Below are 27616 nucleotides of genomic sequence, written 5' to 3' on the forward strand. Positions count from 1 at the left end.
AGGGAAACACACTGCAAATCGCTACTTCCAGCAAAAGGCGTGTAGTCAGCCAATACAAAGAAAGCCAACTAAATATGTTTTATTGAGTCTAACATATTAGCCCCACTGATTTACCTTTATTTCATATATTTAATCGTGGAGTCTAAACCCAGAAAAATACCCCACCTCCTATTTGCAGCTTGTTACTAGCATAGCAGCACACAGTCACTAGATTTAGCTTTGCACCCTAGTTGAGTGCCCAGACTTGTTTCCTGCTCACCAGAGGGAAGTAAAACGTCATGAAAACATGTCAACACACAGTTGCCACCCTGTGTCACATGATATTGTCTCCCTGAACATAGTCATCCCATGAAGAGTCAATATCTGTGCAGGTGAGGAGAACTGGAACCCCCTGTACTTAGTGTACTTTCCAGTTTAGTCTTTGGAGGCTCTAGGCAGCCGATGTACAGTAAAGGGTATGGAAATACATCAGGACAAAGGCATCAGCCTCAGCAACCCCCCACAACCACTAACCATGCACACAACCTCAGCCTCATCCTCGCCTCCTCGATCTCATTGAACCACCAAATCAACGCTGTCTCATCCTCCTGCTTCCACATGCTCCGGAAGATTTTCAAGTGGATCCCCACTGAGTCCATGAGAAAGGTCACCCATGCGCTTGCTATCCGCAAGCTTGACTATGGCCACGCACACTACGTTGGCACCACCCAAAAACTCCAAAAGAAATTGTAAAGCATCCAGAATGCCTCTGCCAGACTTACCCGGACTTACCCTGGGCATCCCCCACCGCAGCCACATCTCCGGTCATGTGAGAGAACTTCCGTGGTTCTCGATCAACAAAAGAATAACCTTCAAGCTCCTCACGCACGCCTACAAAGCCCTCCACAACACAGAACTATATCCCAAGGATTCGCAAGACCTCAGCCGGAAGATCCTTCTCCTACCTCGATGCGAAGATCTAGAACTCTCTACCTCTAAAACTCAGGCAATCACCTTCATTGCATAAACACAGAAGGACCTCAAGATCGGCCTCTTTGACTGAACTGCAGAACCCCCTCCCCCATCGCCTTGAGACCCTAATGGGTGATTAGCTGCACCCTATAAGAACCTGATTGAGTGTGCAACCTTTTTTATTTTTTTGAGAGGTAAAGAGGTCGATGGGGGGGGGGGAGAAATGGTTGCCATGCAGCACGGAACGGGTTAAAGATGCTGGCAAATATGTTTTCTTCTTACTACACTTTGTTCCAATCTCAGTGAGCAGAATTCACAAAGGTTTCCGTGCAACTTCGTTTCAATGATGTGGGCAAAAATAGAAATTTAGGAGTGAAGAAGGTTTTACTCTTGTAAAGTACATTTATTGATAAAGAGAATAGTCCACTGTCGTGTAAATGACACATTTGCGGGTTAGACAGCGAGCATTCTGTAGTAGCGCGCTCTAGTGTATGCACGTCACGTAAGCCACGTGACGTGCCACGCCCGCGTAAGACTGCGCACGCTGCGTAAACCAGTGGCGCGAAGAGCCGGTACCGGCAGTAGAGGCTCGGGGCTCTTTAGGGATAGACGTATCTAATAAAGCACGGTTAAACCAGTACCAAGGTTGCAGCGTCATCTTTGGGGGGAGGAAACAAGAACATTACAATGGCGACGAGGGTGGGATAGCCGATCCCCAACCCCCCACAGCAAACACCGACGGCAAGAGACGCAAGCAGAACAGCAGCCACCAAACAGGTACCCTAAAGAGCGCGGCAGAGCCAAGGAACCCTGAGATCCCAAGGGGGGCGAATGACGGCCTGAATAAGGGATAGAACCGAGAAAGACACCGCAAGAAGTGCGCCATATAGGGCCAGCATCCACCGAGTCAAAGGAACGAGCTGGATACCCTAGTAAAGAGCGAGGGGGCTGACGCAGGTAGTCCCCAGGACCACGCAGACAAGGAAGAACAAGACAGCGCGCCGGGAAGTCCCAGGGGCCAAACGAGCCACCAGCCCACGGTCAAGAGCGAAAGGATGAGTGTGCAAACAGGATATGCGATGGCGCCGGTGCAGTTTCTACCCAGACCGGGAGAACCGCTGATGAAGTGGGAGGACTGGAGAGAGTATATTGACAACTTCATCGGGGTCCTGGAAGATGAGAACGAAGAGACATTTAAACCATCGAGGAAGAAATGCATCTTGCTATTGAACTTAGGCCCCGAAGGGTTGAGGGTCTACAAAAGCTTGGTGCCAAAGCAAAGAGCCAGCACAGACGACGACGTGTACGCCCACGCGATCGACGACCTTGACGAACATTTCAGACCGGCTGTGTGTGTGTGTCGGTGGACAGATTTAAGTTTCAACAAAGAAAGCAACGCTCAGGAGAGACAGTAGAAGAGTATGTAGCAGCAATAAAACGTCTTGCAGCCACGTGCAAGTATGACAATTGGGAGAAAGAGTTCATAAAAGACCAGGTGGTGATGCACACCACATGCACATCCGTGCAAGACAAGCTGTGGGCCAGCGGAGACACCACCCTGAAAGACGTAATGGTCATCGTTAAGAGGGCAGAACTGGCAAGGAGGTGTGCGGACGCAACAAAGAAAGAGACAGCGTCCAGCGACATGATAAACAAGGTGGACGAGGAGGAGCCCCGTAAGGACCACCAGACCAAGAAGGCAGTGGACAGAGGAAACACCAGGTGGAGTAGCAGTGGGGGTCCGCCAGGAAAGCAAGCAGGAACCAACCGGAAGCCATGCTACAGATGCGGAAACTGGGCACAAGAGGCACACAATAGAACATGTCCGGCGTTTCGCGCCAAATGCATGTACTGTGGAATAGTCGGACACTATGAGAAGGTGAGAAGGAAAAAGGCCTCCAAAGGCATGGTGAGATTAGTTGGCCACGACAGCGACACCCAGGAGGAGGCAACGGAGGAAGACGTTGTCACGGTATTATGCATATATGACCAAGTACTGGGAGTGGATAGACAAATCATGAGCATCGACGGCAAAAGAACCATGAAACCTGTGTTGGAGATGGCCATAGGAGGAATCACGATCAGCGTGGTGGCCGATACCGGCTCACCGTACACCATCGTCCAGAGGGCAGTGTGGGAGGAGAAGTTTGCACCACGGTTAGGCCCGGAACTAGAAAGACTGGATATCCGCCCGGTCACATACAATGGAGACCGCATTCCGATGGCGAGGTTTCGACCGTTGAGATTCGAGTTCCGGGGCCGATCCGCCTACTGCAAACTCTATGTGTCGGAGAAAGGTCCCTCCGTGCTGGGGTGGCTGGACCAGGGCGACTTAGGCATCAAGCTAGATCCTGGAGGCAAGGAACAGATCTTGTTAACGGTACAAGGAACATGGCCAGACCTGGACAAATGGAGAAACGCATTCCCCAAGGTATTTGGCGGCACGGTGGGGAGGTTAGAGAAATTCTCGCACAAAATAATCCTGAAAGACAAGGCGGTACCAGTGGCTCACAAGGCCAGGAATATCCCCATTGCGGTGCGGGAGGCAGTCCAGGAAGAACTCCAGGACCTGGAAAGGAAAGGGATCATCGAGCCCATCACGTGCGCGGAATGGCTGGCGCCCTTGGTGGTAGTTAAGAAACCTAGTGGCAAGGTCAGGCTGTGCGTTGACTTCAGGGAGCTCAATAAGAACATTGTGGTGGAAAAGTTCCCTCTACCGAGAATTGAGGAGATGCTGGCTAGCACCCGGGGCATCAAATGGTAGTCCACCATCGATTTGACTTCCGCCTACCACCAGATTGCCCTACATCCGGAGAGCCGCCATCTCACATCGTTTATCACCCCGTTTGGTTGTTATCAATTCCGCCGCATGCCATTTGGGTTGGCCTCAGTGGCAGCGGTCTTCCAGAAGTTGATGCACCAGCTCTTTCAGAAGACCACCGGCGTCCAATACTTCCAGGACGACATCCTGGTGATGGGCCGAGACAAGCCGGACCACGACGCAAAACTGGAGAAGGTGCCACAGATCTTGGAAGGGAAAGGCCTCACGGCGGAATGGTCCAAGTGCCGCATAGGAATGGAATCAGTGACATACCTGGGCCATGAAATAGGGGTGGAAGGAGTGACCCCAAAGGCTGAAAATGTCAAGGCAATCTGCGAGGCACCCCCACCTACCATCAAAGACGAAGTCAGGTCCTTTATCGGCATGGCAGAATATTACGGAAAGTTTGTGCAACATTTCGCCTCGAAGATTCACCACATGAGATAACTGACACAAGATAACACAGAGTTCCAATGGTCAGAAGAAGCACAAGGTGAATTTGAGGCAGTCAAGAAGGCAATCGCTGAGGCCATTCCACTTCAAGGGTACGACCCCCAAGGAAGAACAGTCCTGAACACGGACGCCAGCTATAAAGGACTGGGGGCGGTCCTCATGCAGGACAGGGGACAAGGACAAATGGACACCATAAGCTTCGCATCACGCACGCTGTCGGACACCGAGAAGAGGTACAGCGTGATAGAGAAGGAGATGTTGGCAGTGGTGTGGGCTACCTCGAGGTTCAGACAATTTCTGTGGGGCACACGGTTCCTACTAAGAACGGATCATAAACCCCTGCTGAAGGTGCTGACGTCGAGTGGGCACGCCGAGGCAACACCCAGGATCTCCAACATGTCTCTGAAACTACTAGAGTTCAGGTACGACGTAGAGCACATACCAGGAAACAAGAACAGAGTGGTGGACTATCTAAGCAGGGCAGCCGCCATGGAACCAAGCGAAGAGAACAATGCAGGAATGGAAGAATGGGTGGCACTCACCGAAGATCAGGAGGCGTCCATCAGCCTCCAAGAATGGAGACAGGCATATGAGGAGGATTGGGCGTTGAAGGAAGTAAAGACATTTGTCACCCAAGGATGGCCTGAGAAGAGGCTAATCGGGGTGGAACTCAAACCCTACTATGAAATCAGAGAAGAACTGTCGATGGATGACAAGGGAGTGTTTGTGCACAGGGGTGAGAAAGTAATACCACTCGCGAACATCATCAACAAACTGTTAGACGTACTCCACGAAGGGCATCTTGGAATCTGCAAACTAAGATTGAGGGCCAGACAAGACTACTGGTGGCCAGGAATGGACTTGAGAGCGGAAAGGCACGTAAGGAACTGCAATAGATGCCAAGGGGCCGATAAAGCCCTTAAGCCACTCCGCCTCGAACTGGGGAAATTCGAGTTGCCAAGGAACCCATGGGAGGAACTGAGTGTGGACATCCTGGGCCCAATTCTGGACATACGAGGAATTCAAAAGTACGTGTGCGTCATGGTGGACCGGTACTCGAAATGGCCTGAAATAATGATAGGAGAGACCATGGACGCAGAAACCATCATCAAGTTTCTGGCAGATACATTTGTGAGGGAAGGTATCCCTAAGGCGGTGCTTAGCGACAACGAACCCCAGTTCAAGTCAGAGAGGTGGAATAACTTCATGAGCAGGAATGGCATTGTAGCCAAACACACAGCCATATACCACCCCGCCGGGAACCGCTTAGTGGAGCGGTTCAACAGGGTGGTGATGGGGTCGATCCAAGCTGCCATATCCGAAGACAAGGACTGGGAAGTGGAAATCTGGCACATGGTCTGGGCCTATAGGATCACTCCCAGAAGCACGGGCTACAGCCCGTTTCAGATATTGAGAGGACGTGAACCATTTACACAAGACAACAGAGTGTGAAAAGAAAAAACAGTCACGAGCGAATGGTCCCCCGCCGTGGTGCGAGCCAACCTTGAGAAGGCTCAGGCAGTCTACACTAAACATTACGACAACAGAAGAAATGTACGGAGTACAGGCCTAGAGAAAGGAGAGTGGGTACGAGTAAGGTTGGCCACCGCGCAGAGGAAGGGGGAGAGCAAATATAGCAAGCCCATGCAAGTGAAAGAAGTCCTGGGCAGGGCAGCCTTGCTGAGCGACGGGAGCGTGTGGTCGCAGGACCGCATGGCAAGATGCAACAAGATCTTAAACTGGGACCAAAGCGCCAAGACTTCGGAGATGAAGAGACTGAGTCAGCCGAGCAGGAGCCCCCAGAGACCACGGCTGGGGAGGGCGGAGAAGGCTCACAAGGACTAGAGACAGTGGAACATGATCAGGAGCAGAGGGCAGGAGGATGTTGTAATGAGAGAGAAGGAGGCGCGGCCGCGCAGGCGAGTGAAGGAAGCAACGAATGTGAGACCACCAACACCCCGGTAAGACTGACCCGCAGGGGTAGGGTGGTGGTCAAACCAGCCAAATTCAGAGACTATGAAATGAACAGTGGACTGTGAGTTATAGCTTTTGCGTTGGAAAAAAGGGGAGATATGTAGTAGCGCGCTCTAGTGTATGCAAGTCACGTAAGCCACGTGACGTGCCACGCCCGCGTAAGGCTGCGCGCGCTGCGTAAACCAGTGGCGCGAAGAGCCGGTACGGGCAGTAGAGGCTCGGCGCTCTTTAGGGATAGACGTATCTAATAAAGCACGGTTAAACCAGTACCAAGGTTGCAGCGTCAACTTTGGGGGAGGAAACAAGAACATTACACATTCCAGTGTGGATGACATTACACATTCCAGTGTGGATGGCCGTGCACATTTTAGAGACCGCAGAATAATAATCAATTTGCAGGTAGTTTTGCACAAATGTACTCCTTTGAAAGCCATGAGCATGCACCTTTCCAGGACGAGCAGAGTAAGAGAGCACCTCTCCATATATATTTAGTTTGTAGGAAGGATTTTACCACTGGGAAATTATTTCTCATTGAGGCACAACAAAGTTAATCCTGAAAATGCTAATTTTATTGCTGTTAACGCATTCAGATGTTTTCCTGGTGTAAATTCTGCACATGTATCAAGCATCGGAGTGCTGAGGAAACCTACGACTATCGTACATTTCCAGCAGCACTCCTGACATTCTTTTCGGAGTCAGAATACTACTCCAAATAAAGGAATACATCTGGGGGTTCGAATATTTAATCGTTGGCTTTGTGAATTTGGGACCACAGCCTTGCGTAGCTCGGTAACAGTGCTTATTTTGAGCCGAAGTTTGTCGGTGGGGGCCACCGGCTCTTCTTTTTGGGGAGCGGCTCTTATTTTTCCTCATCAGATATTTACCGAGAGAAAAACACAGAGATAGGAAATACAGAGGAACAGAAAGATGCGAGACTGCCACAAAGGGAGAACTTCAGAACCTGCAGGAGTGAGATAAAAGGGGAAGGGAGTGTGGTAGAGGTTTAAAGAGGCACGAGGTGGATTTAAGACCACCAGCCTTGGTATTCTGCGCGCGGGCTTCTGAGCAGTGCATCGGCTCCGGCACTCTTTATTTTACAAATTAAGTACTGCTCGGGAACAAAGACAAGTGGCATAATTATGATATATGGCCCGAGCAGATAAATTGCCCCAGAGGAGAAAATGTCCCTACGAAAGGCCTTGTGGGACGTTTTAACTGTGCATATTATACAATATTAACCGTCGTGTTATGTATTTTTCGACAGATGTCGGGTGCTGCAATAAAACAACGCTGTGTTTTTTGTAAATTAATCTTTCCCCACAATTTGAGACCTTTCAAGCATCTGACAGTAAACACGGGAGTGAAAGCAGAACTTGTGCAGGGCTGTTAGTAGTTTATTTCACAAATGTGCGCAGATGGTGTTGGGATTGCCTTTGAAATTGTGCACAGGCAATGTGAATGACAGTTATTGTGACGTTAACACAGTGGGCTTTTTGTGGACAACAGCTGTCTGCTTTATGGTCACTTTCCCTGAAAAATGTGGCTTTATACAAACGGTCCTCCAATTCATGGGCCCGGAAAGCAACCAATTCCCTTAAAAACACCCACATGCTTTCTACACAATAAATATTCAGCCAAATTAACAGAATTCAATCTTGATAGATAACAGCAATACATATATTATGCTGTCATATCAAGTGCTAGTATATGTGAAATCTGCTGAGCATTCATTGGAGATTTCATCATTTAAAATGCTTTTTTGAGACTGTGGTATGAACTCTTAGCATGGGACTCTATAATATATCAGGAGCGAATATACCTCAAAACAGTCCACTTCAAATTTCCCCAAATTTGACATGCACAAAAATCATCCACTTGAATCACAGGTGCACATAAAAAATGGTGGAAAATTATCGAGACTGTGTTTTTTGGGGCGGCGGGGGTAGTTCAAACAAGGTTTGCAATTTTCCCTAATTTCAACCATGCAGGAAGACGAAGGGCCAGGTGTATCAACATTGTATTTTGCGAGTCCTTAATAGCGAATTTTACCGATTCGCTATATGGACTCGCAAAATACAATGTATGTAGGTTTTGCAAATTGCGAGTTGCAAATAAGGAATGGCTTCCCATTCATTCCTATGGGCCTAGAGGCCCATAGGAATGAATAGGTACTCGCAAATTGCGCAAGCAATTTCTAGGGTTCAAGGGTGCCAAAAAGACACCATGTTGCACCCCTGAAATATGCATGTGTGCACATGTGGCGCACATACATGCCTTAAGGGCATGTATGTACGCCACATGCCACCTAGAAAAATGCAAACAAGTGAATTTTTCTTGGAATTCACAAATTACCACCAACTAGAAGCAGGACTTTTGTCAGTTGGGAAGGACAACTATGCATCTTGTTGGACAGTGGCTATTGTGTGTCCTTTCCTTCACTCATCTCAGAGTGAGAGCATAGTATAACAGTTTCCTGCAGCTGAATATGCAGTGGGATAACACACAAGCAAAGTTTATATTTTGCACACGTTTAGTTCTACGATGCGAGTGAGGGGTTCCTGTGACATGATAATCACGAGGCAGAGTGGTTTGTACATTCCAGCCGAACTTTATAACAAGTTATCTGACATGCCATTTCTTAGATTACAATTTTTTAAAAAAAAGTAAAATATACTTTTAAAACACTACTGCACCCTACAGCTGTATGCTGTGTTATACTATAAAACCTTGTATCCTGGTCAAAAATTGAAATCTATAATTCACAGGGCTAGTGTAATTCCCAAAGATTTATGGAAAGCAAATTTCGCATAGGTTTAACAACATTCCTGTGAAACATGTATTTTGAAATCAATGCCAAAAGGACATTATTATAATCATGATTCAGAACTTTAAATACATTGATTTTCACCATTTATGGTTAGGTATGGTGAGATAGCGCTCCATGATTCACAGGTCATAGCCTGTGGTAACAGGACATGTTTATGCCGAGTGAGTACTGGTGCAGGCAACGGCTAGTGCTCAGGCCTTGTGCTCAAGTGCCTAGCATCCAGTACCCATTGGGCACCTTCACCCTGGGGCAAATGCTTCCCCCTGCAGTACAAGTAAGGCACTGAGCACAGGACATGCTTAATGGTCCCCTACATTAAACTCTACATTACTAAGAGATGTAACTTTTTCCACTTGTCAAAATATCAACAGATGTCAGAGCCTAAACCAGCAGATGTTACACAACCTCTTTGTTTTTTTTTGCTTGCTCTTATGTGCATCTTCATGGCATACCTGAGCCGCTTCATGGGCCTCCTAGGGCCAAAATTCTGGAGCCGGTCTTTCCCCCAACCCTTCAGTGGGCCACCAATCCTTCAAGGGGCCCCCATTCTGTCCAAGGGCAGTGAATATCTGTGAGATATGGGACACTCAGGACCTCACATTTTGCACGGGGGCCGCATCATTTTGGGTTACGTCACTGAGTGGAAGAGGGCAGCAATGGAGATAAAGTGGATTAGAGCAATAGCCGCAAAGAGCCCCAAACTCACAGAAGGTTTGTCGACTTAAAAAAGATAGTAAATGCATTATACCTATTTCTGTGATACCAAACGGCACTTGCTCTGGGGAGGTGAAAAGTAGCAAAGTACTGCCTGAACGGCTCCATTATGTGCACACGCTCGCCAGTTTTGGATCTGTGAAAAATGTTTCTTTAATACTTAAAATCAAATGCAATGGTTCGGAACGCTGGTCTACTGGCAACGCCCCCATGAGGAAAATATTCCACACACACACACGTGAAAAATTTGCTTTTCTTTCTGCTAATGCAACTTTCTTTATTATTTTAGCATAAACATTCATAGAACATATGTGTCCGCCATCTTTCATGAGCATCCTACTTTCTCAAAGATTTTGAGAGCCTCATTTTCACCTTCTTTTTGAAAGTATAAATGATCTTGTTTGCCTTTCCCTGGAGAATGTCCATGGTATTTTCTGTAAGTCACATGGTGAATGTTGCAGGCATATAGAAAATAAATGATCCTTGTCATCCCTGTGTCCTCTGGATGATGATTGTTTTGTGGAAAAAGAGAACCCAGCGTTGGCATCTTAACAGAATCAAGGGCATTATTCACAGCATGAAAGCAGCTCCAAGATTGGATAGAGCAGCCTCTCCCAGCGTTCCTAAGAGCACTGGAGGTCTGCGCTTTCTCTAACCCAGCTTCCTAAGACAGCTAGGTTGGAGAACTTTTAAATGTGCATGCCTGGCTGGCCAGCCCAAGTCAGACAGCCAAAGAGACATGCGCATTTTACAGCACACTGTCACAGCTACCTGCTGCTGCCACTTGGCAGCACTGGCCCCGCCCTGTGCTGACACTTAGTTCAGGATGGGTTACTGAAAAATAAAACGGGAATAAATAAACGTTATTACCATTTTATTTTACAGCCTTGGGGCTTGTGGGGCGACCGCCTCCACTCAAATGAAGGAGCCGCCCCTGCATAATGGCGACCGTATTTCTATCTGGCGCCATTACGTAAGCCAGAAAGACATAAGGAGCGTACTCCGCACTCGACATCAATGTTTCAATCTCTATGGTTGTTCTGAGCTTTTTATTGGCATAACACTTTTTTAATAGTGCAGTATTAAAAAAGTCGAAGCATTCGCACAATAGTGAAAAACATCTTAAGTATTTGCTCACCAACATACTTCCTCCACTGTAAGCTACCATCTCGCATTAGTTTCTTTCTAAATTATAGTCCTCAACCTTGAGAAGTCATTTGCCTAGGATCTTAAAGGCAGTGTTTGAGGAAGTGGTTTCTCTTTTCATATTTCAGTATTGAAATTTTGTAGCGGTGAAAATGAGCTTCAAATAGGCAAGATGGCGGACTGACCGTGTCAGGGGTTGCTGCAGCTCCTCGTCCTCCACGGCGCTGTAACTGGATGCTAAACTAATATTACCTCTCGTTGTGAATCTCCCCCACGGATTGGCATGAGGCTGGTTGATGCCAGAACTCCGCTGAAAACAACGCTGGTGTCTGTCATATATCATCTACTGACTCGACACATTCACTGCTCCCGCGTTCTGGCCGTCGTATCTTCGGGGCTGTGCCAAAAGTCCTAAGGATGCCGGTGCAGCAGGAGGGACCCGGCTTCGAACAGCAGCAGCTGCTATGGAGGGGTCGCTGCGCCAGCCAACGTTAACGGAAGCTTTCTTCCTGTCCTCACCTGTTCTTTCCACAGCCCAAACAAAAAAACGATAAAAAAGAATTTAGCAGGTGCAGAGGACATGACAGATACATGGGGAAAAGGAGTGCTTGTTCAGCCGGGCTCACCTGCATGGCTACACGCAAAACCCGGACAGGAGCAGGATCTCCAGGGGGGGCCAGAGTTACTTCTGGCTAATCAAAGTGAAACATTGCCAGCAAATCAGCCAGAATTAAAAAAGCAAATGATCTAAACGACACAAAAGGCATAGCAGAGTCACAGGGTCGGATTGGGATCACAATTTGGCCCGGGCACTGTCGAAAAAAGTGGCTCACATTCAAGGGGCGTGGCCCACATTCAAGAGGTGTGCCCTTTCATGAAACACCATTTGGTTACTCTTTGAGGTCTAATTTGTAGAGAAATATTTAGTAAATTAAGCCTTTTAAAGCTTACAGAGCAAGTAACATTGGTAAAGACTAGGAGGACTGCAGTTCTGAAAACTAAATACCTACTTGCAGTCTTACCGCTCTGCACAATGTCGTTAGATCCGCTTTCCCAACCAGCTATGTCCTAGACTCTAATCATCACATAAATCAGAAATCTAGTACAAAGTCAAGGAGAAAGGGTAAGACTGGAATCTCTGGTAATGGAACATGTAATAACAAAAGTAAGAATTCACAAACGAGGAAAAGGCAGTTTGGGGTGTAAAGAATGCTGAAAAATGTATCTGTACAATCCAGTCATACATTTATTTCACAGCCAGCAGGTGATGTCCATATACAAAAAACACAGTTTTATTCATATCTGTTGCTGCCTTTAAGTCTTGGCCATGGGGAGACTGAGGATTACTCAAGAATCTTGCCCTAATGACCATGCATACTCCTTAAATACAATTTTTTCAAATTTATTTTTAATATGGGCGATGAGTAAGAACCTATCACAGAGATTTTGCAGAAAAATGTGTTTGTTTCATGCAACATCCATAGAAAAATGTCTTTGAGACAGAACAGGCCATCACATATGAGAAATGGGAGGATGTCACTGAGATTATTTTCAGTAATTTTAGTGAGCTGTTACTGTGTTGTAATATTGAAAACACACGTCAATGTCCTTGAATATTAGATGTAAATACATTAACAATTTGGACAAGTATGGTAGTGCACTGACCAGCTGAAAGAGGGGATCAAAGAGCAGGAATTGGATTATAAATTCAAATCTGTTCCGAACAGGGGCCCAAAAATATGTTTGTCCCAGGGCCCCCAAAATCCTTAAGATGTTTGCCTCAGACAAGGAATGAAAGTGAGAGGATACTGTTCTTGCACAGGACACAGGGCCAAGGTGACAATGGCCTAAATGCTGAGCAACTAAAAAAACAGCAAGGTCCCTTTCTTTCACAAAATTATTCGAGCCCTCCAGGGAAGGAGCACCTAATAAGCAGTGAAGCCCCTGCTATTACTAACCTACTCAGCCCTCCCCAGACCTTCAGCTCAGGAGCACATGAATAGCAGTAAGGCCCCTGCAATTAGTAAATTAATCAGCCCTCCCCAGCCCTCCAGTCCTCAGGGCAATGTCCTGGCAGGGGAGCACAAAACACAGCTGCTTGGTCATCCATGGTAGCCAGGGGGAGGCTGAGGTGAAGATGGTGCAAGTTGCAAAGATCTCCTGGCCCCCACAGCAAGACCCATTCTTCCTCGCCCACTATGCCCTGAATGTGAAGGGCTGTGGGCGAGGTGTTAAAACTAATACTGTTTATGTGCTGCGTGGGCCCCTGGGGGGCCGAGGTAAAAATGTCTCAAAGGCCTGAGCAACACCTGGCCCCCAGGGAGGCCGATTTTTGCAAACAATCACACCCTACCCAGCCACCCTCAGCGTGATTGCTTTGCAGGGCAGGGGGGTGAAGGAGAGGCCACAGCGGATAATCGTGCGGCCGCAGAGTGAAGCTGCATTCATTTCTCTGTCTCCATGCCCTCTCTGGGCTGTTTTTTTCCCTCCCCTTTCCTAGTCCACAGAGAGCACGAAGACAGAGACAGAGAAATGAATGAAGCTTCACTGTGTGGCTGGGAAAGGGGAAAAAAAAAGTCCCACAGAGGGCACGGAGACACTGGTCCTTCGGCCGATGCCCGAATGCCCGCATTGCCAATCCGCCCCTGCAGAGTCAGTAGAGTCAGCGGACCCAGTGGATTCAGTAAATCTATTTGACCCCTCACAAGTTGTGCTCCCCCAAGGTCGATCTCTGGGTTGGCAGATAGTACGAAGTCTATAGCAGTGAGCAACACGGTGTTAGAGGAGCCACCGGAGGCACAGGAAAAGAATAGGGTGGAATTTGAAAGAGCAGAAGAAGCTGAATGCAACGGAGGAGTCAATGCTGGTGCTAGCTCGGTTGGTCAGCACGCTCTTCCTTCTGATGCTACTCTTGTGATCCTAAACTAATACCAATATCCAGCCTTCTGATGACGACAGAGCACGGCTCCCCTGAGACGGAAAAATTATTTTCCCTTAACGATGACTCTGACTCAGCAGCTCTCAGTGATTCCAGCATAATGGATGATACGGACTCTGGAGAATCCTCTACTGTCCAAAAAGCACTCCACAGTAAGCCAATCCCAGAAAGGCGTAGAGTAAGATCTAAGGCAAGTCCCTCAAAAGTTGAATCTAATACAGTGCGTAATCTGGAATGGGATTAGATGTTAGATGTTAGGTTGGTCTTTTATAGCGCACGGCTACTCCAAAGGAGTGTCCCGGCGCTTTAATTAGTGACCAGAAAAGACAGACATCAACAACATAAGACAGGACTACTTCAAAGAGTAGGAAGAACCAGCACTGGAGAGAAAGAACGCTATCGGGCAAAGAGCCATGTTTTAAGGCCCTTCCTGAAGGCCATTAATCAGCGACAAGTTTGAGTTACGGGAATGGTGAGCAGGAGACAGCAGGAGGCTTAGGGGCATCCTCTGGCAGTGCTCCCCCTCCGTCGTTGGAGTTAGTATATATGACTCTAAAATAAATGCAGAGTGAGGCCAGAATTGAAAGTAGGAATTCTCCCCAAACAACAAAGAAGCTACAGGCCTCTATTTGCAAAGCAAACAAACTCTGCACGGAAATGGCTGAAAGGGTCACACTTGTAGAGGATAGGACAGTTGCTTTGGAGGAGGCGGTGGATAAGCTACAGATGTCCAAAGGACAGCAGGAAAAGCAGGTACTGGACATGTGCTGGAAACTCGTGGATTTCGAGAATCGGCAACGAAGAAATAATGTCCGCCTACTTGGGATTGCAGAGAACACAAAAGGAGGGAATATAATGCTCTTCGTTGTATCCTTGCTAAAAGGAGCATTCCCGGAACTTGCACACTGGAAGTGGGACATGGAGGTCCAACGTGGCCACCGATTCCCAATGGTACAGAAGGGGAACCATTGACCCGGGCAAGAAAATGGCCTTAGGGCAATATTGATCTACATTGGGAACTTTCTACCCGGCAGGCTATAATAGACTTTGCAAGACCCAATGCTAAGCGGACTTGCGAGGGACATACCTTCTTCGCACGTCCGCACTTCTGCCATGCTATGGTGGAGCGGAGGTGTAGGCTTCGACAGCTGATTCCCGCTTTTCAAGGGCTGAATTGTGAGGCCTTCCTGCTTTACCCCGCTCCCCTTAAGGTCACAGTAAAGGGCTGAGTTTGTATATTTTTTTCAGAAATCCAGGCTCAAGAGTTTTTGTCAGAGCTGAAGGGTCCTAAGGGGAGGGGGGGATGTTGTCTGATGTATTCTGTTGCTGCTGGATAAGATGCTATGATATTTGATATTATTGCTGAAAATTAGGAGGGGAACGGGGGAGTTAATCATTATTAATTGATAGTATGCATATTATTGTATACTGATACTAGTTTTGCAAGGGGGGCTCTTCACAGGTGGGCCTTCTTTTTTTCTTGGGGTGATAGTATTTATGGACACGGAGGTGGAGGGCATGCAGCGGCCCGAGCCGTGTGTTCAGCCGTCACACATAGGTCATGACTGACCTATTTGCCTTAGAAGGAGGTGGGGGGAGGGGGTGGCGGAGGGCTTTGTCCAGGGGAGGGTTTAGGGTTGGAGGGGGGGGATTGGTTACAGCACAGCACAGCACTATAAAAGAGGAAATTTGGTATCAAAAGTTTTGGGAATCAGTTGGCAGGGCTTTTGTTTTGCAAGGAAGAAACGCCTAGGTTGGCAACTAGGAAATGGAGATGCAATAAGTTTACGTCTAAGGAAACTTACTCAAAAACTGTTTAATAAGCCTCACTAATCTTAGAATCACTACAATTAATATTTGTGGGCTCAATGACCTGGCCAAGCGGCAAAGGGCGGCCATTATTCTGAAATCTATGCACATTGATATTTTATGTGTCCAGGAGACCAATATAGAGGGTAGTAGAGGAGGGGTCATAGAACAACTCGGTTTTCGCTTTTTGGGGCCACTAAACAAGGCACCAAGACTAGAGGGGTTGCTATTCTTACCCGCAGTAATGATATCATTGTTAAAAAGTTGTTAAAAAGAACCTTCTAGATAAATGGGGCGGTGGGTTATATTGGATTGTTTATTTGCCGGGGAGCCTTTCACTCTGTGCTCGGTCTATGGCTCCACTGCCGACGATCCAAAGGTTTTGGAATAGTTAACTGGCCGACCCCTCTGTTAATGTGCGGCGATTTTAACATCAATGGGCTTGGCGGGCTGTGGGGCAGTATGGGAGACTTATACTCTGGTCGCAAAAAGAAGGTATATAAGGCCCTTTCTAATATAGTCGGAAATCATTGACTTATAGACCTTTGGTATTATTTAAATGGACAGGATCCAGGTAGTACCTTCTTTCCGCTCCACATAAGGCAGTCTACAGACTTGATTATTTTTTTGTTTCACACTCTTTAGTGCACCGGGCCAAAATACAAAAATATCCCAGGATAATAGCCGATCATAACCCGCTTGTTTTAACCCTGACATTTACAAATGGTGTTCGGGACGAGCGGTTGTGGACTTTTGAAAGAGGGCTTCTAACTGACCCCGAATAAGTCTCCCATATGAAAGGCTGGATTAAAACCTATTGGGATATAAATAGATACAGTGCCAGTGCTGTGGTGGTCTGGGACGCTTTTAAAGCCGGGGTTAGAGGGGAGACACTCCGTTTTAGTTTGTCTCGACAGAAGCAGGAAGCACAACGGGTTGAAGTGCTATATAAAAATCTAACTAGAATTGAAGAGAAGCTGGCAACAGCTGCAAATTTAGGGGCAGTAACAGAAGATATTTTGCTTAGGCTGGCTTGGGCGAAAGTGGAAATCGGGGATCGGGCTGCCAAAAAAGCAGCAGTGCTCTTTTCAGCAAAAAGAGAACACTGCCACGAGTTTAGCGAACGGGTCGGCCACACTCTGGCAGCTAGACTTAGGCAAAGCAAGTGAGATAAATGAGATCAAGGACGTATGCGGAAACTTAGTCACGGACCCACTTGGGGTTTAGAAAGTGTTCCGGCAGTTTTACCAGCGATTATACAATGAGGGTCCCCAAGTACACCAGACTTTAGCCCAGGGATATCTTAACAGTATACCACTGTGCAGTATTGTCTCAGAGGATAGTAGTAAATTGGAGTCAACCCGGACACAAGATGAGATTTATTGTGCCCTGTAGAACCTTCCCTCTGGAAAGGCAGCTGGACCCGACCAGATCCCTTTGGAATTTTATAAAATCTTCTTGGAAGGAGTCAGACCTGATCTGGCGGAATTATTATGTCTATCACAATCCGCGGGCTCGGTCCCCGATTCCTGGTTAGGACCAGACATAATAATTTTTAAAAAAGGGTAAACTACCTTGGGAACCAGGGTCATACCGACCAATTACTCTTATAAATTATGATGTAAAGATCTTCTCCAAGGCCTTGGCAACTAGATTAAAGATCATTATAGGGAAGGCGATCCACACGTACAAACATGGGTTTATCCCGGGGCGAGGGACCACTCAGCATACTCGTCGGGCAATAACCTTATTCGATGCAGCAGAAGTCTCAGGAAACCCTATGGCTATGCTGCTGCTGGACACAGAAAAAGCTTTAGATAGGGTCTCCTGGGACTACTTATGGGAAGCTATGAGATGGTTTGCCCTCGGAGATGGGTTTATTAAAGCCATCAGATGTCTGTATAAAGCACCTACTGCTCATCTCAGAATTAATGGGAAATATACTGCATCCTTTAGGATTAAACTGGGCACTAGGCAGGGGTGCCCCTGCTCACCCCTTTTATTTGCCATTTACATAGACCCCCTAATTAGGCAATTTGAGTCCGGTCGGGAAATTGAGCCTTCTATTTATTAAGGGATAGCGACAAAGGTCCTTGCATATGCGAACAATGCTGCCCTGGTCACCCCTAATCCTTTAACAGCAATAACCGCAGTTCAGGAGTTAGCTTTAGCTATTGGGGCGATCTCTGGATACGCCCTGTATAATCAGAAGACCCAGATCGTAGTCAATGATAAGGTCTGCCGCACTGATCCGCGAATGGTAGACTCAGCGATATATCTCGGGATTACCATAACCCACGACCTGAATAGTCTAGTCGATGTAAATATTGACCCGGTAGTTCAGAAAGCTAAAAGCGATTTTGATAAATTCCATAACCTGCATTCATCATTGGTAGGCCGCCGCAATGTGATCAAAATGCAATTTTTTTCCTAAATTCAAACCTATATCCGAATCCTTGAGGAGTCTCCACTGGCTACCTGTTAGGAACCGAATCAAATTTAAGACGCTATGTATCGTCTACAAGGCACTACACCATCAAGCGCCTCAATTCCTGTGCGACCATCTCGTCCCGTACATTCCCACCCGAATGTTACGATCTGCAGGACAGAATGACCTGGTAGTGCCACGGACCAGATTGGTCAATTGGGGAGACAGACGTTTTGTAGCTGCCGCCCCAAGATTATGGAATACGCTTCCACAAACCATAAGATCAAGCCCAAATCTATTGTCCTTCAGGAAGAAATTGAAAACCTGGCTATTCAACCTCTGAAAAACTGCACAGATCATATAGGAGGGTAAAACAGTACAGCGCCGAGACGCCTGCGGGCAATTGTTCGCGCTTAATAAATGCCAAAAATAAATAAATAAATAAATAAAATAAATAAAATATTTACCAAAAATATTGTATTTGTTTAGGGTAGTTCCTCTCGAATTTGGCAAGAAGTGGCTTACCATGCTGGACAATATGGTTAATCGATTTATATGGGCGCGTGGCAAAACAAAGCGGGCTTTACGTTTTATGACTTTGCCTCTAGTTTGAGGGGGTTTTGCAGTCCCAGATTAAAAATGTTATTATTGGGCTGCAGCTCTCCAATATATGTGCGGGATGCTGGGTGGCAGACCGGAGGATCCTGCTAGTGAAGCTAAGTCTCCTGATACATATAGGCTACTGGTGGATGAGGATGCAGTAACCTTCTTCTTGAAATTTAGCGAGCCCCGCTATTACAAGAGAACTAAATTTAAGACTATGCAGGCAGCCTTTAAAACCTGGGCTGCCTTTAAGAAGAAGACAGGCCTTGGGAGGTTGAATTTTTATACCCAACTATATGGCAACCCTACGATGCCAGAAATTATCTCGGATTACATCATGGCAGAGTGGGCAGAGCGGGGCTTTTGGAAAGTTGGGGATATATTGGCTTCAGATGGCTTCTTCCAATTTAAGGATATCCAGGACAAATTTGGTATTGATACTCGATATTTTTTTTAATATATTCAAATTAGGAACTTTGAGTAAAAAAGTTGGCGGGCTAGCGGATTCAATAAGGTGAAAGCTATGGATGTAATAAGAAATGGGGATGGTTGCTCTATTAAAGGAATTTACGCCGAATGAATGGCTACTAAACCGGACGATTTAGAAAAGCATGGAAAATAATGGGAAGATAGGTTAAGTATGGATTTGGATGACTTTACTCAATCTGTAGAACTGGGACGGACAATTTTATGCTCTGCTGGGCTTCAGGCTCAGCATTACAAAACAGTTTTTTCTCTATATTACACTCCGGCAAAAATTGCACAATGGGGAGGGCAGGAGGGCACTAGTTGCCCAAGCTGTAACTCTGCTAATGCAGATCTTATTCACATGTTTTCCATTTGCTCTCACCTTGATTTACTAAAATCTTCTATTACAGGTTTTTCTTGAATCTACCATGGGTATAAAAGTCAAGTTAACACCAGCTGTAATGCTTCTAGGGGTTGATAGTAGCCAGGGGCAAACTGTGCCCTTCCGGTTTCTCTTCTTGGCTATGGCAGTATTACGGATTTGTGTAGCTGCAGGATGGCTTGATCAAGCTGCCCCTACATTTCAGCTGTGGCTTGCTCGGCTCCTCTCAGTATTTAATCATGAGAGGGGAAAATATGAAAGGAAGGGCAAGAGAGCAAAATTACTCGGTAGACGAATATGGGCCCCTATCTACACTTGGAAGAAAGCACTTTCGCATATTGGCCCATAAGTCTATGTATTTAACCCTTTCGCTGCGGCGGCTATTCCGCCGCAGCGCTAACAGGGCGGGGGGGCGGCCGCACGGTGGCCGCATGCTGGTGACAGAACCGCTCCGTCACCAGCCGCGGTTGAGCTGTGCTCGTGACGGAGCGGTTCCGTCATGGCACGCCCAGCTCAATAGAACGCGCCGCGCAGGCGCGAAATCAGCACCGCGCAGGCGCGGCGGCCGAGCCATGACGGAACCGCTCCGTCATCAGCACAGCGCCACCGCAGCTGATGACGGAGCGGTTCCGTCATCAGCAGGGGAGGGGTTAAATAGCTGACAGACATTTTGTAGTTGGGGAACAACTTTGTCAACAAATTTCCTTATTCGAACTGTGTTATCCATTGGTTTTCTCTAGGTAATTTTGTTTTTTCTTCTTTGTTTCCAGCATTTGCTTACTTCCTTATACAAAAGAAACTGTTTGGTTAAAAGCTCATTCTTGTAAAAATTTCCTACGATGTAATGTTGCTCTGCAACTTTGGTTTGATTATTCCTCATTTTTAATCGTGATTGACACATGCTGTGCTGTATAATGTAAAATCAATAAAAATATTTAAAAAAAAGAAAATGAGCTTCAAAAATCACCTACCACAATAGATTATTGATGTAAGCCATCACAAAATGTATCCCAAAAAACGAATTTGTAACTAAAAGATAATGCATTTTAGTATGAAACAGATATTAGTTACAATTAACCGTTGACATGGGTGAACCAAGGTGTTCACAGCTGTGCCACATAACCATTAACCCGTCATGACCTCACCAGTCCAACTACTTTGGCGCAATACCTTTGTGTGAAGTTAATGACATGTCTTCATATATTCGTCTTAAAATAGTCAGGCCGCTTCACCTTTAAGCCTAATAGGAACCCTTAATAACTATGTAAATCCTCTGTACTTCAGTTTCCATTTTTCGTGCAGTGATGTAAACAGCTGATGATTCTCAAATACAAAATATTAATGAAAATTATTTTTTTATTTTGATGAACTTAGATTGAATAAGAAGTTTTGGACAGCAAATCACATTTAGTGGGTAAAAATCAAGTAATTTTGTCAGATGCTTGGGCCATAATACGTTGTTAATAACTGGAACCATATTAATTGAAATGCTGTTCAAATTATTGAGGTACTTGCATAATTATTGTTACGCACGTCATTGTTATTTATTTCTGTCAGACATTTGGGCATAAATGTGATGCGATTATTTGAAGTTTTAACAAAATTAGATAAGTCACACTTTTCTTCAAATAGACCAGAAATTAGAAAAAAGTTTGATAAGACTTTTATAATATAATAAAAGTCTTATCACGAAGAATTAGTATTCAAACTTATCTAATCGTAGTGCTGCTTTGATTTTTTGATTGTCTTTCTCTTTTTCCTCTTTTATCTTTCTTTAGATTGATCTTTTCTCTTATTAATCACTTCATTTTCATTGGGATTTATTTGTTCCTATCTGTTCTATCTATTACAGGGTTCATGACTTTAATGACTTAGGGCCATATGTATCATAGTTCCGTTTTGCGAATTCCAAATAGCGAATTTTACCATTCCTAATTTGCGATTAGCAAATAGCTAATCGCAAATTACCCATTCATTTCTATGGGCCAGGAGGCTAATCGCAAATTAGGAATATTTTCAAGGGTGCAGGGGTGTCTCAAGAACACCCTGCTGCACCCCTGAAAATGATTTTGGGGCATATGGCGCACATACATGCCCTAAGGGCATGTATGAGCGTCATATGGCACCTTTGGTTTTTTTGAAAAAAGCTTTTTTAAAAGAATTCGCAACTTACCACCAACTAGAAGTTGGTGGTAATTTGCGAATCCCTAATGGCATTTTTGGAATATTTTTACTTTGATACATTGCATTTAAGGAATCGCAAAATGTGCGATTCCTTAAGTGCAATCGCAAAATAAGGAATAGCAAATGTTGCGATTCCTTATTTTGCATCAAACATGTTACATACATACCATTTAGCTAATTAGCATTCGCAAAGGCCGAAATTCGCTGAATTTCGGCCTTTGCGAATGCTAATTAGCTTGATACATATGGCCCTTAATTTCTATGCTAAAAATGCAGTTTTTCTTATTTGTTACATTAACTATAAGCCCTGAAGGAAAGACAATTAATTGTAAATGTTGCGTGTTCCCTTTTTTCCTGTCTTTATAGTGGCATCACAAGATGGAAATTCTATTTTTGAAAATGATTTAATGTTCAAGTAATTAATAAACAATGCAGAATTACAAAGACTAAATCTGACGACAAAGTTACCTTTTAAGACCTCAATTCTGTCTGTATTATGTTTACATTATGCAAAGGTAGGAATACTTTGAGGTCTCTCTGCCAGTCTACTGAGAGGCATTCTTCCCATTATTGAGCGCTTAACAAATCATAAGAAGGTCTCTGGATTAGCAAGTTACCTATGTGGAAGTGCTACTAAGGTGGCAGCGTGTCTTTGAGTTCCAGACCTGCCTAGCTCACACTGGCATAGTTTCTCTCTCTTCTGTGCTGCTGGGGGGCATTGAGGTGTTGCAGTGGGGAGGCTCTTTCACCAGCGGTCTGCCTAATGCATGCCAACATAGGAATACAAAAATGTGTTTGCATGCAGTTCATGCACAAATACTGTTTAGCAAATTAAAATCTTATCTATTTCAAATTGCTAATCCTGGGGAAATGTAAAGAAAAGTATGACATTCTACTCTGAATGCATTTATGAAAGAAAGAATTAAATGTTTCACAATGAATGACAATTAAGTGAACTTTTCAGATGTAAAATATTCCCTCAGACATTCCAATGAAAGCCCTTCCAGAAAGGTGGAACAATACATCACACAGCCAATAGGATGAGGCGAGAAACTAATTATTCTTTGGATGCAGCCAAAGCATATTCTATGGTTATTTTACATAATTGGTAAAGTGGACTGTGCTGTCCAGCCAGGCCGAAAATCGCTACTTGAGCACTGAGAATGGGGGAATGATTACAGGATATGGCCAATGGTCACAATATAAAGCTATGTCCGGCTTGCAGTCAGGAAGGGGAACTGAGTGCAATATGTGATTGAAGGCCACTCCCTGTGCCCAGTTACAGATGGGCACGTCTGAAGCCTCTCCCTAGTCACTTTTAGGGCACTAGGTGTAGGGAAAAGCTGTAGATCACATGCTATACCCATTGAGTACTGGGGTAGGTAGACTGCATGTTGGTTGAGGAAAAAAGCTGACACCATGTTCCAGGTTCAATCAAGGCGAATGGTAGTGGAGGCAAGGAATGGATGAAGGTCATGCACGGTGCCCTGTAGCCACTATGCATGGTAGAAGGCCATTCTAACCACGTACTGGTCTGGGGGAAAGACAAAAGGCTTCAGCCTGTACACAGTGGGTCCTAGTATTCTGTATTGGGTGCAAGACATGACTAACAACTGTGACGTGAACAATATGCTGTGCACAGTTGGCTCTGGAGGCAAAGGCACCCGGGCAATGTTCCCAGTCCAGAGCAAGCTGTGTGTGTGCATAGGTGGGCTTGGGGGAGGGGGCGGAGTGGTCTAGGTGATGGTCTGGTAAAAGGCAATGTTCCGTGCTTAATGTCTGTGTCAGTTGAGCAGGGGATGTGCAGTGGTCTCTCAGTGTAGGGGTACTGTAGGCAGTGTGTGCCCCAAGCCCACTGCAGAAAACCAAAGGCTGTGTGCAGGGGACTCTGTGGGAAGGGCATGACCAAATTATATGGTGCGGAGAGCTAGTCCGACCCCAGATGCTGTGGATTCCGTGACCCCAACCGGACTGTGGGTTCGTTGACTTTGACGGGTCCCCTGATGTATAACCTTCTCCATGGCCGGTATGCCTGACTTGGACTGATTTCCTGCTTCTGGCTCAATTCCCCTCCCCCACCACCCTCTATGCTCCACAGGACTTGTTTTTGTGTCATTTGTTCTCTTACAACCGATGTAATAAGTACACCTGTTTTCTTACTCCACATCCATATAAAGCGCCCTGAAACCTCCTGGTCTAGTTAGCGCTATACAAAACTCTTCAAATAAATAAATGAATAAATATCCCATGCAGTCTGAATCCATTGCTACTTTCTTCAGTGGACAACGTATATCACAACAAATTAACATCCCAAAATTGTCACTAAGTTATGTTTGTTTAATCACATGGCAAAATAAGGTATGTTAACTAAAATCAGAAATTCCTATAAAAATCCAGCTGTAAATATTTGCATCGGGTGTATTACAGTCCCAGGAAACTAAACAGGATGAAGTCAGGCCTACACCCCCACTGTTTGCGCTGCAGGGTCAAGCGGAGATCTCTTTTCCACACAATCTGTAAATGTCCGACTACACAACGATATTGGGGTCTAGTGTATCATGTCATGCTGCAGGTGGTGCACAGGCAAATAGTGCCAGAGTCCACAATGGTAATATTGGACCTTATGGACCAGTGGGGAGGAAGGTGTCATAATAGACTGCTCATGGCCGAGGGCCTTCTCATTCCTAAAAGAGATATTGCACATCATTGGCGATCAGCATCGGCTCCAACAGGGACTCAATTGACTCGTGGGGGATGGATTTTTGTGCCAAAGCAGAACGATTTGTGTATAAATCAAGGGGATGTCCTGAGAAATATGTCAAGGTTTGGGGGGGGGGGGGGGCTGTGTTAAATATTCTATACTGACTACTACTTTTAACTGTTTTCCTGCTACATTGTCTTTGATGAAGATACATCATTTACTTGGAAGGTGTACTTTATATTATTTGTATTAGGTCTTCTAACATTTTGTTCTTTCACTCTAAAGATGGTTGACACACATGTTCTGTGTATGTTTACAACAAAAATAAAGAATGTTGTAAAAATAAAAAATAAAATCCAGCTGAAGGGACGTCATGATTCAATTGCCATGAATTATATGCAGTAAAAGGTAGCAATTCAACCATAACTCTCCTTAATAATCATCTCATCACAGAAAAAACCCACAATTTACATCATGGAACATCACTAAACTTGCAAATGATTGCACTATTTCACATCTGTTGACTGGCCGATTAAACCCAGCCTTTTCTTCTATGTGCATCCTTCACAAAGACCGAGATCTAAGCTGTAAAGTAATGGCCATGTTCTAGGCTGTTTATTGTGTAGATATTTTGAGCTGGTCAGATCCTGGCAAGGGATGTGAAGATGCGCATGGACCAAGGCTGATCGAAGGCCAGGCACAGTATAAGAGTCTTCTGCGAACAGCCAGAGGGTGAGCTCTGGGGACCCTAAAACCATCTAGAAATCAGTATCTGGGTGGTGATCTGTTTCAATGATGTCAGCTATAAAGTCAATAGTAACACGATGTGAAATGTCGCCAATGATATCATCAATATGTCAATTGTCATGTTTTTTCTTCAAAACGTGTGAGATTTTCAGCATTTCATTGGGGGTGTTAAATTTGCGCAGATGATCACAACTGGTAAATTTCAGGGCTTTCTTTTTTTTAGATCTTTACTGTACCCCTAACATCTTGTGATTCCTTCAACCAACACATTATTTTGTGATGTGTGTAAAGAGTCACAAACTTTCTGGTCCATCCCCCCACTTTTGTTTTATGGCTGCCGTCACTGTTTGAAGTATCTGGTTAGAGCATGAAGAGCAAGGTTGCTCATTTCTAGGGGTAATCCCCCTGACTAATGTGTAGACAGAACCCTAAAAGTGCCTCTGTGACGATGCACTGAACTATGACTTACAAACGCTGCTGCTGTTTTGGTTAGCAGATGAATACTGCAATGTTTGAGAAATAGTGTCAGGGGAAGTTAACAGCCCTAAAAATATCTAAAACATGTTTTTACAATTTTTCTCTTCTCAATAACTAAATAAACTAATTGTGAGCGGGAAATTTGTAAAATAAATGAATAAATACAAATTTGAAAGGAAAGGTTAATTTAATGGAGAAAGCCTCAGAGTAGTCTTCGAAGGAAGTTGGAGATGTGTATTTGACACCTCTTCTTATTCAAGAGTTAATCCTTTAGATCTGGAAACATACAGAAGAGCGTTTTATAAGTAAAGTCCTGATCTCTCTTGTTTTGAGGATCGTCAACACCTTCTTTTCTTTGAAACTTTTGCAATCTATTTTGAGAAAAGGCGCCTCTCTAAGGAACATCATTCCGACCTTGGGATGCTACACTATCTAACCCAACTGGAAATGGAAGAACTTTAAAAGCATATTTCACTTGTGCCCATCATCTATATTAGAAATGTCATTCAAGTGCCAGATATTTAAGGATTCACTCCAGAAATGTTACGTGCCCATAGTTCATAACGTTTCACTGTTCCATTTATTGATAAAAAAGGCATTAAGCAGAAATCTCAAACCAAAACCCGGGAAACCCATATTTGAAAATGGAATGGCATTAAAAACATAAGAAATCATTTTGAGTGAAAGAGGAATGGTGCTCCAGGTGTGTGAGGTCCATTTGAAGGGTGATTACGAGAGATGGCACCAGAAACAAAATGACGTAGTAATGTCTACTAATATTTACCATCTTTAGCAGTGGACAGTATTATAAGTAGCAACTGGCCACCACAGTATATGGAGTCTACTCAGTAGTGACAAGGACCTAACCTGCTGGATGTACTGATTCCCGGTGCAAATCAGTGTGCTCCACAATAGAGACAGGGCTACATGGCAAAACATAAATAATACAATTAGGCCACTCAAAAAAGTGCCTTAAGCCGTGCAAGGGATTGGCAAGCACTATACAATACCAAAATAATGTTTCTGTGCATATGTTTTTTTCCCACATAGATCCATAATACCACAAACACTTAACTATTTCACCAAGAAACCATGCATTATTAGAATAAAGATACCAAGTTGGTGGTGTACATTGTGCCTTGAGATGTCATAAATAAATGAAAAAAATACAATTTCGTGTTTCCCTTCCCAGTAAAGTACTTGTGTATATTGATTGACCCATGCAGAATTACATTGTTGAAGGTAACCATTCTAACTTCTTGAAATATATATATATATAGTCCTCCAACTTTTTATCCTCAGCCATCCTCGAGTAAATACATTTTCCTTGGGTCCTTTATATGACATAACTAGTCATATTTTTGCACAATCAATAGGTCAAGCGTCAGATATAGGGAATATATGGAGCAAACTTTAAGGGAAAATCCTTCAATATTCATAACAATAATATTTGATGGTGCTTTTGATATTTTTTCCATAGTTTTGTGTTTGAAGGAAAGCAGCAATAGGTTTTAGGTGTGTTGCACAGTTTCACTCGTATAGTCGGTTGTGGCTTGGCATAACTGCTCTTCCACCCCCATTTCAATGAACCACAATCCAAATGCGCCACTCCCCTCTTCCACTATATGCATGTGTGACATTTGGTACTTTAATGGGTATTTAACGACCCCTGGTATCAACAAGACAAACAACGACATCCTTACTTACTCTTCCCTGCTAAAGTGTGCCCTAAATGATGTGTTGGTGTCTTTGTGTGGTGCCTCTAATGAAAGTCAACCAGATAGTTGATACTCAGCACCAAAAAAACTCAAAGTATGCATTGTTGGGTAGGGTTTCGCCTGAACTACTCATTCTCCTCCCATCCTATTCCAGAGGTTTTGTGCAGCAAGAACAAAGGACGCAGTGGGCAACCACATAGGCATTTGCTGGCGCTGGGCTGAAAGGAGCAAAATCACAGCAGTACGGCTTACAGTGGACTGACTGTCAAAAGACA

General features: G+C 45.0%; 1 protein-coding gene across 2 annotated transcripts in view; it reads right to left on the reverse strand.

Annotated features, from left to right (window-relative positions):
- SLC25A26 (solute carrier family 25 member 26) overlaps nt 1-27616 on the reverse strand; it is an 885107-nt gene that overhangs the window by 190062 nt on the left and 667429 nt on the right. The window lies entirely within an intron of this gene.

The sequence above is a fragment of the Lissotriton vulgaris genome, chromosome 9, assembly GCF_964263255.1.
Source record: "Lissotriton vulgaris chromosome 9, aLisVul1.2, whole genome shotgun sequence".
In the NCBI taxonomy this organism is placed as follows: Eukaryota; Metazoa; Chordata; class Amphibia; order Caudata; family Salamandridae; genus Lissotriton; species Lissotriton vulgaris.